This window comes from Arachis hypogaea, chromosome 5, assembly GCF_003086295.3.
Source record: "Arachis hypogaea cultivar Tifrunner chromosome 5, arahy.Tifrunner.gnm2.J5K5, whole genome shotgun sequence".
In the NCBI taxonomy this organism is placed as follows: domain Eukaryota; kingdom Viridiplantae; phylum Streptophyta; class Magnoliopsida; order Fabales; family Fabaceae; genus Arachis; species Arachis hypogaea.
Window position 1 is genome coordinate 91,879,869 of NC_092040.1, and position 15,882 is coordinate 91,895,750.

The following is a 15,882-nucleotide window of genomic DNA, read 5'->3' on the forward strand; positions in this document are numbered from 1 at the left end:
ATATTAAATACGTAAATAGTATTCTAAAAAAATAACGTAAAATATTTGACACAAATTAAAATTAAATTCTAATAATAAATGAACAAAATGTTAAAATTATTCCAAACACTTATAGTTTTGTTTTCTTAGCATATTTGTTAGCAAAACTATAAATTTTTCTTTTCAAAATAATGTTATTATCTTATTATATTATTTTTCTTTCAAGTTAATTTTGGTTTTGTTTTTTGGAGGTCGATATAAAAAATAGGTATTTTTGTGATTCATAATTAGATGTAGTATAAAACTGTTTTATAAGTTCATCAAAAATACATTAATCTTCTTGAATATTTTGTTTAGATTGGCGTACTACTAATTCACCATCCAATTCTTTTTCCTTTTAAAAATGTTGGTTTTCAATATTACAGCCCACGAAACACCCATGTTCAGGAAGTTGCAACAACTCGAACACTTTTTAAAACACCCAAAATTTTCTGCTATTTTTTAGTTTTAAACTCCAAATTATTTATTAAAAGTAAAATATTTATTATCTTAATTACCTTGTTATTATTATATATTATACGTATGAATTTCATAAATATAGAAAACCTGGATATAAAGCGGATGGGAACCAAAAAGAAAAATGTCAAAAAAACTTCTGTTCAAATTTTATAATATCTAGCCACTACGTGTGACAATTATACATCCCATGTACTTTATGGGTCGATCTAAACAAATATTTTTTTGTTCATAAAAGAATTTATTTTTTATGTTTTATATAAATAATTAATTATCTTATTATATTAACAAAATAATTATTTTTTAAATTTATTATTTAAAAAATCATTTGAACACAAAGCTAATTGAATGGTCATATAAAAGTTTTTATGCCCAACACACTTTATAAAATTGTACAAATAATTTTCATTTTTTAAATTAATAATTTAATTTTGATGTATTGATATTTATACCGTCTATTATGTGAAGTTAATATAAAAGACAGTTATTTTTACTATCTAATGTTATGTAATTAAATATACATATAAAATTATTTTAAATTGACTGTATATTAAAATTAAGTTTTTAAATTAATAGATTAATAAATTATATTTAATAAAGAAAAAAATGGTAATCCATGTTAAGATGATCATGTATTTAATGTCATTAAGATTTACAATTAGGTTTTTCGAATATTTTTTTTCTACTTTTGCATATCTAATAAGTAGTGTACAATTAATAATTTATGAGTGTAACAAACTTTTAGACAGATATCGAATCTTATCGTATCATATCTATAAAAGAATATGAATTAATTATTTATTGTCTTAAAATAGTTATGAAGATAAATATAAATATTTAATTAGATAACAATTTAACTACATAGTTAAGCCTATAAAGAAAATCTCATAAACCATTCCCCCCCCCCCCCCCCCAACAAAAAGATTTTGCTGTTTATATATAGGATCTAAAAGTGGAAATTTTTTAAGTTTTCTACATTTAACATCCTTAAAATCTTTAATTAGATAAACCAATATAAGCATATATATTTGAGGGACAGCGCATTTTGAAGTGGTAGAGACATTGAGTCAAGCTGTTCCATTTCTGAGAAAACTAGGTTTAAGGTTTTTGCCATTTTCGATAAAATAGCATCTTTAAATTGATACAACCAAAAAGAAAATAATAAAAAGAACAGACAATAGATTTTTGAGTGTTGACATGGGAATGACACGATTCAAACGAGGAAGAACCGTTCCTTCAACTCCTCCAAGGATTCATTAGATAATAAATATTTGAACACTTTTGCTATATATAAAACACCCCCCACATCCATATTTTGTGTTTTCAAGGATATAAATGATATATTTTATATGATATAAAAATATAAAATAAAAAATATAACTTAATGATTAAGACTTGTATATAAATAAAGTTTTAAAAGCAATATGTATACGTAATATATATGTATACATATATAGATATATAGTTAAAAAAATTAACGGGAAAATATATTTTTTGTTCATGAAGTTTGACAAAAATTTTAAAAATATAAGTTTTATTTTATTTTAATTTTATCCTAAAAATTTTCGATATGTATCAAATATATTTCTGACAGCTAATTTTTTAAAAAATTTAAGATCGATTTAACAATAATTTTATAAGAACAACTTTTTAGCACAAGTAAATCAAGCATCATTTTCATGCATTATTGTTATATTGGTCTTAAATTTTTTGAAAATTTAGTCTCTGAAGATATATTTGATACAAATAAGAAACTATTAAGATAAAATAAAAACAAAATAGAACTTAAGAGTATTTTTAAAACTTATATCAAATTTTGAAGACAAAAAATATATTTTACCCAAAAATTAATTAATATATGTGAATATTTTTTTGTTGGTCTTTACATCATATTTACTAATGTTGGAGAGATAATAATCAATAATTATCTAATTTAATTTAATATTTATAATTTTATATATGTAATATTTATAGTCACATATTTATTATTGTTTTACTTAATTTTTTGTTTTATTATTAACAATAAATAAATTAATAATTTTTTAGTTTTATTTACATCTTAATTCAAAAAGTGAAAACGATTTTTTTAGATATCTCAAAGTCTTCATTGTAATTTCAAAAGTAAAATAAAAAAAACATGTCAGAGATAAAGTAAAATACAGAAATTAAAAGAAAAACGAAAAAAAAGATGAAAAAGAACAAACAAAAAAAATTAATTAAAAATAAAAAATAGAATACAAATTTGAGTTTAGACTTCAAAAAAATTATTCAAAATTTTCAGTTTTACTCTATGTGATGACAGAAAAACCAAGAGTATTGTTAGATTTTCAAATATTTCTTCAAAAGAACCGAATTGATTAAAATATTTGTCAAAACTCTATTTATAAACTAACTTAATGTCAATTAACAGTTACTTCTATAATATTTTTGCCAATTTTCAAATTTGAATTAGTAATCGTCTCGCACTTTTTTTTTTACGCTTGCATTGCTACTTCTGTCAGTTATGTAAACCCCGGTTAAATTAGTAGATAATTAGTCAATAAATTAGTTTTTAATAAGGAGGATTAGAAATGTGAATGCTATATTAAATTAGGGTAGAGCTCATCGAAACGAGAATTTTGACACTAATTTCGAAGAAAACGGTCCAAAATTGGACCGAAAGGACCGAACCGGTTGAACCGAACCCGAACCGGCTTATCGGTCCAACCGGACCAGCCCATTAAAAAGAGCCACGGGCTCTTTTTCCCTCATTTCCTCAAGGACGCAGCTGAGCTCCAGGGAGAGGAAAGGAACGCCGAACATTTACGGCAAAGTTCCAAATCCCGTAATTCCTCCGTTCGAGCTCCAATCGTCGCACCGTTTGCGGCCACGCGTTCACCGCGTCGAGCTCTACATTTCTACCGGAACAATTTCATAGGTAACTCATTATTTTACACTCAGCCTTCATTTCCCCCAATTTTCGAATTTTAAGTGGGAATATTGAATTTCTTTGATTTCTGATGTTTTAGGATCCAATTAGCTTGAGAAAAACGTTCACTCTTGCTTATGTGAAGCTTGGGTAAGGTGAGGATACGATAATTCTATTTTATTTTCATTAAATTTGAGCTTTGAGTATTAAATTGGGTATATATGTATTATGAACGTGTATTAGGTTGAAAATAAATAATTGGAGCTTGAAATTGTGAATACTGGAACTTGGAGGAAGCGGATTAGTTGAGTTTTGAGAGGCTGTCTTGGTTTTGAATAAATAGCTTTGGTCGTTACGTGAAAATCGGCTAAGGTATGGTTTAGGTTTCTTGCATTTAATATATAATGTTCTGTGAAAACTTAGGCTAGATGACCATAGGATAAGCTGGAATGCAGGTGTATGTTTAATATTTAGTGATTTGTCGATGAATATAGTTGTTTGAAGTTTATTGGATAATTAGTTATTAATTTTGGATGGTGAATGTTGTTATGTTAATTTGGAACGAGTTATAGTTGAATGTTATTGTTGATGAACATAGTTGGTTTGGTGCTTGTTGATTAATTAATGATTCGGTGAATTATTGATTTGAGGTATTTTGTGTTAAAAGCCTAGGAATTGTGAACTATGATTCTTAGTTGAATTTTGGTTGTTGGATTTGAAGATTGTATGAGTTTAATTGTTGATCTGAAGTAGATTTTTGTGGAGATTGTTATGATAATGAGGAAGAGAATGTTGGATTGAAAAGAATGCAGGTTTGGACCCGAAAAGGGTGGCAAAGTCCGAGTTTTAGAGGAAATGCTGCCGAAATTTTATAAAAATTAGAGATTTTGTTTATATGATTATTTAAAAAGATTTAGATTTAAAGGTTATGGTTTGATTTTGAGTTATTAAGACAATGAGCATGTTTTAAGTTTGATTCATTTAGAAAAAAAATGAATTATGTTTTGGATTAGAACTATTGATAGACGGAGTGGGAGGTGTGATAATGAAGGATAAGGATTGAATATGATTGATGTATGACGATGAATGAAATGTGATTGAGAATGATGTGGATATTGATGAATTATAATTAAATTATTTAAATGGCTTATGAATTTGAATAATCTGAGATACGAGATTCCCTGGATTAAGTGCCGTGGCTTGCCACCACGTGTACCAGGTTGAAAACTCGATACTCTGTTGACCCTACGACGTAAGTGTGACCGGGCACTATATAAATTCCCGGGAATGTTACCCCCATTGAGCAATATTGATTATTTGAGAAAAATCTATGCATAGACTCTTGGGGATGCACGTCGGGGGACCGTCTAAGGACAATTCAGACTTGTCGGGTTGGCTGGATAACCGACAGATGAGCCTCATCAGCCATAGGACAGGCATGCATCATATGCATATTACTTGAATTACTTACTTGTGCTCTAATTGGGTGTGCCTATCTGTATTTGCCATGTTAAATGTATATTTGTTATCTGCAGTACTTGTAACCTTCTTGTGTTTGCCTTTGTCTGTTTAGTTGTCTGTGAAAATGCATGATGGAGTTGGAGGTATGGAGGAATGGCAGTATGGGATTTAGATTTAAGGTTAAGTTAAGTTAGGATTAAATATTTTTAGAGAACCACCTTTTATGGCTTCTGTTTAATACTTTAAGCTCTATAATCTGAGTGTCGGTGTTCTAGGATTGCCTCTGGCATTCTCAGGACCTTATATATTATGTGTGTGGCACCTTTACCATACTGAGAACCTCCGGTTCTCATTCCATACTATGTTGTTGTTTTTCAGATGCAGGTCGAGAGGCATCTCGTTAGGCATCTGGACCCTTGAAGCGGAGTGGTTACAGGGTTATTTTGTTATGCTATGATGTGTATATATATACTTGGTTTTCTCTCCGCATAACTTGTTCTTTTGATCCTCCTAGAGGTTTATGGAGAGGTAGGATTGTGTATATGTACTTTTGGGTTATGGATATGTATGTATATATATGTAAATATTCTCCGGCCAGTCTTGACTTCGCAGGCTGAGTTAGGAGCTTGTTATTTTGTATCTTTGGCACTCTATTCCTACTTCTGTTATCATATGTTTAATAGTTATGGTTTCCTTAGCACGCAGGTTAACCCGTTCCTTGAGCGTTGCGCTTTTATTTTGCGATTTTGTTTCCTCTTTTCTTCACGGCTCCTAGCATATTATAATTCTTCTGCTATTATAAATATATATTTTATTTTAGAGGTCGTAATACCACACCACCTCTGTTTTACGGCTTAAGCGTAAAGCTTAGCGTGGTAGGGTGTTACATTATGGTATCAGAGCAGTTCGTTCCTATAGAGCCTGAAAGGCGGACTGATTGTACTTCTGTGCATTCTCTGTATATGTGTTTATGTGCTATTAGGATATCTGATTGATATATATGGCATAAACGTTTGTGAGCATGCATTTGGAACTTAAACCATTAGACCTGCGATATTGAGACTGATCAACTTAATATCACTTGTTTGGTGTGTATAAGGACCAGATGTCGACTCGCAGACGCGGTCGCGGGCGAGATAGAGGTAGGATAGGCATCGTTACTCCTAGCCTAGTAGGGAATGATCCAGTAGACTTTATGGCTGCCCTAGAAAATATGGCTGCAGCTATGCAGGTGACAGCCGAGGCACTGGGTAATAAGATAAACCAGGGTAATCACGGGTACAATAATGATGAGGACGGTCCTATGACACTTGCTACATTTCTAAAAGTTCATCCTCCGACCTTCAGGAGAACCTCAATCCCACTGATGCATATAATTGGATTCAGGCTCTGGAAAGGGCGTTACAGGTACAACAGGTTCCTGAGGAGTAATGGGTTGAATTTGAAACTTATCAGTTGCAAGATGAAGTTTAGTATGGGTGACAGGGGACACGATGTATCCTGCAGGCAGGTGACACTGTGATAGTCGGGAGATTGGTTATTTAAGAACCATGTTTTGCTTGATTGCTCTGAAAAGTCAGTACAGTTTATGCCGGAAAGGTCAGAAGCACCGGTTGTGGTGAATAGTTACTATTTGAATTCTATAATAGTAAACTATTCTAGAACTGAATGTCAGGGTATTATGTTATTAACTGCGGGAGTATCAGGTGATGATAAGAGTTTAGAGCAGATTCCGGTTGTATGTGAATTTCCAGATGTGTTTCCGGATGATATTAATGAATTCCCACCTAACCGAGAGGTTGAATTTGCAATTAAGTTGGTACCTGGAGCCGGTCCGATTTCAATTACTCCTTATAGGATGTCACCTTTAGAAATGGCTGAACTGAAGGCTCAGCTGGAAGATCTGTTAGGTAAGCATTTCATCCGACCAAGTGTTTCTCCGTGGGGAGCACCAGTGTTACTAGTAAAGAAGAAGGATGTGAGTATGCGGTTGTGTGTCGACTATCGAAAGTTGAATAAAATCACTGTGAAGAATAAATATCCGTTGCCTAGAATCGATGATCTAATGGATCAGTTACAGGGTGCCGGTGTGTTTTCTAAGATTGACCTGCGATCCGGTTATCATCAGATATGAGTTAGAGACGAGGATATTCCAAAAACTACTTTCAGGACGCGTTATGGTCATTATGAATATACAGTAATGTCTTTTGGGTTAACTAATGCCCCGGCAGTATTTATGGATTATATGAACAGGATTTTCCGACCGTATCTGGATAAGTTTGTTATTGTCTTCATTGATGACATTCTTGTTTATTCTAAGACTGAAGAGGAACATGTTGAACACTTGCGAACTGTGCTGCAAATTTTGAGAGACGGAAAGTTATATGCTAAGTTATCTAAATGTGAGTTCTGGAAGAGTGAAGTGAAGTTTCTCGGCCACGTGGTGAGTAAGCAAGGAATAGCTGTGGATCCTGCTAAGGTGGAGGCAGTGATGAATTGGGAGCGACCAACTTCAGTGACAGAGATTAGGAGTTTCTTAGGTTTGGCGGGGTATTATCGCAGATTCATTAAGGGATTTTCACAGCTCGCCTTACCTTTAACTAAGTTGACTAGGAAAGATACGCCTTTTTATCTGGACACCAGAGTGTGAGGAGAGTTTTCAAGAATTGAAGCACAGGTTGACTACTGCACCTGTATTGGTATTACCTGAACCAAGTGAACCGTTTGAAGTGTATTGTGATGCATCTCTGAAAGGTTTAGGGTGCGTTCTGATGCAGCACCAGAATGTTGTGGCATACGCCTCACGGCAGTTAAGGCCGCATGAAGTGAACTATCCGACACACGATTTGGAACTTGCTGCTGTTGTATTTGCTTTAAAGATTTGGAGGCATTATCTCTATGGTGTTAAGTTTCATGTTTTCTCAGACCATAAGAGTTTGAAGTATCTTTTTGAGCAGAAAGAGTTGAATATGCGTCAGAGGAGATGGATGGAGCTTCTAAAAGATTATGATTTTGAATTGAATTATCATCCAGGAAAAGCGAACGTTGTGGCGGACGCTTTGAGTCGGAAGTCTTTATATGCAGCTTGGATGATGCTACGGGAGGAAGAATTACTAAGGGCATTTCAAGGTTTGAATTTGGGAATTAGAGAAGAATATGGAATCCTGTGTTTGAGTCAGTTGCAGATTTCAAGTGATTTTAAATTAGAACTTCTGAAGGCCCATCGAGATAGTGAAGCGTTACGTAAGGTATTACCAGCAGTTGAACAGGGAAAACAGTGGAGAGTGTCAGAAGGTCAGGATGGTTTATGGAGGTTCAAGAACCGAATTATTGTGCCTAATGTTGGAGACCTGCGACAAAGTATCTTGAAGGAAGCTCATAAGAGTGGGTTCTCAATTCATCCAGGGAGTACTAAAATGTATCAGGATCTGAAAGCGATGTTCTGGTGGCCAGGGATGAAGAATGATGTGGCATTGCATGTATCTAAATGTTTAACGTGTCAGAAGGTTAAGATTGAGCATCAGAGACTATCAGGAACCCTTCAGCCTTTGGAGATTCCACAGTGGAAATGGGAGAGTATCGCAATGGATTTTGTGATAGGTTTGCCTAAAACCCGATCTGGTTGTGACGCTATTTGGGTGGTTGTGGATCGACTAACAAAATCAGCTCACTTTCTTCCTATCCGAATAAGTTGCACAATGGAGGAATTGGCTCGAATGTATATTAAAGAGATTGTCAGGTTGCATGGCGTGCCTTCTACTATCATATCTGATAGAGATCCTCGTTTCACATCAAGGTTCTGGGAAGCTTTTCAGCGTGCATTTGGGACTCAGTTAAGCTTGAGTACTGCGTATCACCCTCAGACAGATGGTCAGTCAGAAAGAACTATTCAGACCTTGGAGGATATGTTAAGGGCTTGTGTTTTAGACCAGCCGACGAGCTGGGATCGGTATATGCCAATAATAGAATTTGCTTATAATAATAGCTATCATGCGAGCATCGGAATGGCTCCATATGAGGCTCTGTATGGCAGAAAATGTCAGTCTCCACTATGTTGGTATGAAACTGGAGAAAGAAGTTTATTAGGACCTGAAATGATAGCTGAAACAACTGAACTGATAAAGAAGATTCGTAGTCGAATGCTTATAGCCCAAAGCCGCCAGAAGAGCTATGCTGATTAGAGGCGAAAGCCTTTGGAATTCGAAGAAGGAGAACATGTCTTTCTGAAAGTTACACCAACCACTGGCGTGGGAAGAGCTATTAAGACTAAGAAACTAAATCCCCGTTATATTGGACCGTTTGAGATTCTGAAGAGGATTGGGCCAGTGGCTTATAGAATTGCCTTACCGCCATATCTTTCGAATTTGCACGATGTGTTTCATGTGTCTCAGCTTAGGAAGTACACTCCTGACGCAAGTCATATTCTAGAACCAGAACCAATCCAAGTGAGAGAAGATCTAACACTCCCAGTAATTCCGGTGAGGATTGATGACACCAGTGTTAAACGATTACGAGGAAGGGAAGTATCATTGGTAAAAGTAGCTTGGAGTCGAGCTGGTATCGAGGAACATACCTGGGAACTCGAATCAGATATGCGAAAGGACTATCCAAATATCTTTTCAGGTAACTAGATTTGAATTTTGAGGACAAAATTCTTTATTAGGTGGGTAGGATGTAAACCCCGGTTAAATTAGTAGATAATTAGTCAATAAATTAGTTTTTAATAAGGAGGATTAGAAATGTGAATGCTATATTAAATTAGGGTAGAGCTCATCGAAACGAGAATTTTGACACTAATTTCGAAGAAAACGGTCCAAAATTGGACCGAAAGGACCGAACCGGTTGAACCGAACCCGAACCGGCTTATCGGTCCAACCGGACCAGCCCATTAAAAAGAGCCACGGGCTCTTTTTCCCTCATTTCCTCAAGGACGCAGCTGAGCTCCAGGGAGAGGAAAGGAACGCCGAACATTTACGGCAAAGTTCCAAATCCCGTAATTCCTCCGTTCGAGCTCCAATCGTCGCACCGTTTGCGGCCACGCGTTCACCGCGTCGAGCTCTACATTTCTACCGGAACAATTTCATAGGTAACTCATTATTTTACACTCAGCCTTCATTTCCCCCAATTTTCGAATTTTAAGTGGGAATATTGAATTTCTTTGATTTCTGATGTTTTAGGATCCAATTAGCTTGAGAAAAACGTTCACTCTTGCTTATGTGAAGCTTGGGTAAGGTGAGGATACGATAATTCTATTTTATTTTCATTAAATTTGAGCTTTGAGTATTAAATTGGGTATATATGTATTATGAACGTGTATTAGGTTGAAAATAAATAATTGGAGCTTGAAATTGTGAATACTGGAACTTGGAGGAAGCGGATTAGTTGAGTTTTGAGAGGCTGTCTTGGTTTTGAATAAATAGCTTTGGTCGTTACGTGAAAATCGGCTAAGGTATGGTTTAGGTTTCTTGCATTTAATATATAATGTTCTGTGAAAACTTAGGCTAGATGACCATAGGATAAGCTGGAATGCAGGTGTATGTTTAATATTTAGTGATTTGTCGATGAATATAGTTGTTTGAAGTTTATTGGATAATTAGTTATTAATTTTGGATGGTGAATGTTGTTATGTTAATTTGGAACGAGTTATAGTTGAATGTTATTGTTGATGAACATAGTTGGTTTGGTGCTTGTTGATTAATTAATGATTCGGTGAATTATTGATTTGAGGTATTTTGTGTTAAAAGCCTAGGAATTGTGAACTATGATTCTTAGTTGAATTTTGGTTGTTGGATTTGAAGATTGTATGAGTTTAATTGTTGATCTGAAGTAGATTTTTGTGGAGATTGTTATGATAATGAGGAAGAGAATGTTGGATTGAAAAGAATGCAGGTTTGGACCCGAAAAGGGTGGCAAAGTCCGAGTTTTAGAGGAAATGCTGCCGAAATTTTATAAAAATTAGAGATTTTGTTTATATGATTATTTAAAAAGATTTAGATTTAAAGGTTATGGTTTGATTTTGAGTTATTAAGACAATGAGCATGTTTTAAGTTTGATTCATTTAGAAAAAAAATGAATTATGTTTTGGATTAGAACTATTGATAGACGGAGTGGGAGGTGTGATAATGAAGGATAAGGATTGAATATGATTGATGTATGACGATGAATGAAATGTGATTGAGAATGATGTGGATATTGATGAATTATAATTAAATTATTTAAATGGCTTATGAATTTGAATAATCTGAGATACGAGATTCCCTGGATTAAGTGCCGTGGCTTGCCACCACGTGTACCAGGTTGAAAACTCGATACTCTGTTGACCCTACGACGTAAGTGTGACCGGGCACTATATAAATTCCCGGGAATGTTACCCCCATTGAGCAATATTGATTATTTGAGAAAAATCTATGCATAGACTCTTGGGGATGCACGTCGGGGGACCGTCTAAGGACAATTCAGACTTGTCGGGTTGGCTGGATAACCGACAGATGAGCCTCATCAGCCATAGGACAGGCATGCATCATATGCATATTACTTGAATTACTTACTTGTGCTCTAATTGGGTGTGCCTATCTGTATTTGCCATGTTAAATGTATATTTGTTATCTGCAGTACTTGTAACCTTCTTGTGTTTGCCTTTGTCTGTTTAGTTGTCTGTGAAAATGCATGATGGAGTTGGAGGTATGGAGGAATGGCAGTATGGGATTTAGATTTAAGGTTAAGTTAAGTTAGGATTAAATATTTTTAGAGAACCACCTTTTATGGCTTCTGTTTAATACTTTAAGCTCTATAATCTGAGTGTCGGTGTTCTAGGATTGCCTCTGGCATTCCCAGGACCTTATATATTATGTGTGTGGCACCTTTACCATACTGAGAACCTCCGGTTCTCATTCCATACTATGTTGTTGTTTTTCAGATGCAGGTCGAGAGGCATCTCGTTAGGCATCTGGACCCTTGAAGCGGAGTGGTTACAGGGTTATTTTGTTATGCTATGATGTGTATATATATACTTGGTTTTCTCTCCGCATAACTTGTTCTTTTGATCCTCCTAGAGGTTTATGGAGAGGTAGGATTGTGTATATGTACTTTTGGGTTATGGATATGTATGTATATATATGTAAATATTCTCCGGCCAGTCTTGACTTCGCAGGCTGAGTTAGGAGCTTGTTATTTTGTATCTTTGGCACTCTATTCCTACTTCTGTTATCATATGTTTAATAGTTATGGTTTCCTTAGCACGCAGGTTAACCCGTTCCTTGAGCGTTGCGCTTTTATTTTGCGATTTTGTTTCCTCTTTTCTTCACGGCTCCTAACATATTATAATTCTTCTGCTATTATAAATATATATTTTATTTTAGAGGTCGTAATACCACACCACCTCTGTTTTACGGCTTAAGCGTAAAGCTTAGCGTGGTAGGGTGTTACAAGTTACATCTTTGACCAAGTATATCCAATGATATCGTATCAGTTACAATTTTTTTTGCATCATTCAAATTTTTTTTGGAGATAATATTTTCTTTTGCCTAACATAATACTCTCAAAATTTGTCACTTAAAGACATGCAATGATTGAAAGTGTGAAAACTTAGTTGTTTATTGACCGCTCTTATTAACATTATCTTACTTTTGACAAGTTAAAAATATTAATTAATATTTATCTTATTTTTCGACCAATTGATATTGGGAGTGTCAAGTGCCTTTAAGTTAATACTTTAAGCATGTATTTGCTTGAAAAATTAAATGCTAATCATTAATAGACTTAACAGAATTTTTAAGTCTATAAAAATTTTTACATTGATAGTTAAAAATTTGTCTATTAATGAAATTTATTTTTCTGTATGAAATTTGTAAACATGTCAAATGATATCTGTTATAATTTTTGGCATATTAACCGTGTTAATTGATCTTTATCTTAATTTTTTGATACATACCCCTTTATTATTCTAATTGACATTGTTAATTGACCCAATTTTTTAACTTTATAAGTTACAGAATCTTAACTTCATGAAATCTTTTTTTTCATATATTAAGTTCTAACTGTTAATTAGATTTGATAAAGTTTTAATCCTATAAAATTTTTATACTGATATTTTAATACTTTTGATTTTAAATGTCAATAGACTCAATAGAATTTTAAGTCAATTAGACTTTTGTATTTATGAATTACATACCCAAATGTTAATGAGAGATTTTTTTCATAATTTTAAACTTGATGTATATTATTTTATTTTATTTTTTTAAAAATAAAATAATAACAATGTAAATAAAATAGTTAAAACTAAAATATAAGAAAAAATAAGAATTTAAAAGATAAGAAAAATGAGAAAGAAAAAGCAAAAAAGATTAGATGAATAAGAAAGAGAAACAAAATAGAGAAACAGAAAAAGATAAGAAAAAATTCGAAGAAAGAAGATCATGATAAATAAGAAAGAGATAGAAAACTAGAAAAAGAAGAGAGAAAAAAAATAAAAATAAGAATGGAGAAAAGATAAAAGACTATAGAAAAACAAAGAAGATGAAATTATTTTTTGTCATATTTTTTACTATTATCAAAATTATCCCTTATTTACAGTAAATTAAAGTTATTTATCTTATACTTCAGAAATTTCTTTCCAATCATTCTCTACATAGCTTATTCAATGAGATGTAGACATTTGATAATTATTTATTTTTTTTTTATCACTTCTTTATATTTTGTTTCTTTTTCAACTTTTAACTGTTTAATTTGTCTAATATTTTCAACAAGTTGAGTCATATCATGATATTGTTGATCTTCAAGCTTTTTCTTAACTCCAAATTCTAATCCATTTACAACCATTTTTACAACTTCAGATTCTGAAACTGAAGTAAAGCATCTATTTTTCATATTTTTGAATCTAGCCAAATATTTATCAATTGATTCTCCTACATTGCATTTGATAGAGAACAAAACACTTAAATTGATTCTTAATTCACTACGAAAAAATTATTTATGAAAATCTCTTTTTAATTGTATCCAAGAGTGAATTAAATTTGGCTTTAGGTTAAAAACCATGAAAAGACATTTCTTGTCAATGAAAAGGAAAATCATTTCATCTTTAAATATTCATTTGACGCTATCTCATTGATTTTGATAGTATAATGAGCAATGTGTTCTACTAACAATTCTTCATTTTTTTCAGAAAATATAGTTAATGACTTAAAAAATTTCTATCTCTTAGACAATTTAATTTGTTTGATAAATTCAGAAAAAGAAGACATAAACCAAAGTTTATTTGCAAATCTAACATTAAATCCCAATCTTTTTAGAATCTGTTCGACCATTTGATTGACCTCTTGTCCCACAACGTTATTTTATTTAACAACTTGATTAATATTTTGTTGTAGTTCAATATCATCTTTTATTATATTACCATCATTTTGATTTTTTTACCCAAATACAAATTATGTTCAAGAGAATTTTGTTCCGCATTTTTTTTTATTATACTTCAATGAAATTATTTTAATTTTTCTTTATACTAATTATTTTAGCAATTTAATTTACTTTATAGATTAATTGCTCATATTTAATATTTGTCGACTCAATAAAAAATTAAATATTTTTGTCATATGATGAATCAATATATTAGCCAAATTATTATTATTTTTATTTATCTGTTGATGACACTCTACCAATATATCAATAATAATCATAAGATTTTTGTACGGTAATATATTTGACATATTAAAAAAAAATTAGACTTATATTTTGTATAATATAAGAATAATTATCCTTTATTGTGTTCACATTTGAAAAAGTAAGCAAAATACTAAATAAAGTCTGTGGTACAAAAGTTAAAATTTTTTCTATAGTAACATTAACACATGGGCTATGGCAAACATAATTTTGAATTGGTGAGTAAATAGATTAACCAAATTTTGTGACGCTATAGAAGGGACAAACTCCGGTGACAAGTTATTAAGCGGCTATCTCATAATGTTTGTATGAGATGCACTTAATTTATGATGGACATGATCAACACCATTATGTCTCATCGATAATAAGATAGTCTCTCTGGTTTGAGATATGAAAATATTTTCAATTTTCTTTTCTCTTTCATTATTAGAAATAGAACATGTTGTGAATGAATTTGACTTGTCCATTGATGCTAATTTTTTAATATCTAAAAATAAATTTTTATTATGTAATTTCCTATAAATTTGCAATTTGTTTTTGACAAAATTACAATCTATTGACGAGATCCCATTGGGCATGTCAATTTGTTTTACTCGAATTTTCGTTCCATTATTAATAATAAATAATTAAATTAACAATTTTCAAGTTTTGTTTCACAATTTTAATTCAAAGAGTGAAAACGACTCCTTTTATGAGTATCTCAAAGTCTCAATCGTAGTTTTGAAAGTAACATTAAAAATAAAAAGAGAAAACGCAAAGTGTAACACCCTAATATACGGATCCTTATGCTCGAATCATAAGTCAATGATATTAGAGTAGTACGACTCTCAAGTTGGATTACAATACGTAATTATATATATGTTGAAAGAAAATATTAAACGAGAAGCATGAAAAAGGAGTAAAATAAAATTGCGAAATCGTAACATTCACGTATCGAAGCATAAGAAAATTTAACGTGTTCGGCTAACGGATGAAATAACTAAAGCTTAAGAGGAAGAAATAGAATAGACATAAATATAATAAGTATACTAGCCACTAATCGCAGCCCGCGAAGTTTAGGTTGACTAGGGTTACAGAGTTAAAACGGTTGACAATAGAAATCCTTATCTCTCCCAAAATACATCACAGTCTCTATAGGCAAGTTTCAAAGTAAAATAATATATATACACCAATAAAGGTTTGTTCAAAATAAAAGGAGAGATACTAAAACAAAAGTAAATCAGGTATCCAGTAAACTTCGCTGCTTCTCAGATGGACCACTACTCACTGCTGAGCACCAAGATCTGCATCTGAAAAACAGAATATATGCACGGAATGAAAACTCTCGACCCATGGGTTCCCAATATGGTAAAAGTTCCAAATAA

General features: G+C 32.4%; 2 long non-coding RNA genes across 2 annotated transcripts; both read left to right on the forward strand.

Annotated features, from left to right (window-relative positions):
- Positions 1-3,243: 3,243 nt before the first annotated feature.
- On the forward strand, positions 3,244-5,517 carry LOC140184721 (uncharacterized). Its single transcript, XR_011882242.1, has 4 exons — positions 3,244-3,412; positions 3,504-3,558; positions 3,647-3,775; positions 5,243-5,517. It is a non-coding gene; the product is annotated as an uncharacterized lncRNA (long non-coding RNA).
- A 4,264-nt stretch (positions 5,518-9,781) lies between these two features.
- Positions 9,782-12,055, forward strand: LOC140184722 (uncharacterized). Its single transcript, XR_011882243.1, has 4 exons — positions 9,782-9,950; positions 10,042-10,096; positions 10,185-10,313; positions 11,781-12,055. It is a non-coding gene; the product is annotated as an uncharacterized lncRNA (long non-coding RNA).
- The last annotated feature ends 3,827 nt before the right edge of the window (positions 12,056-15,882 follow it).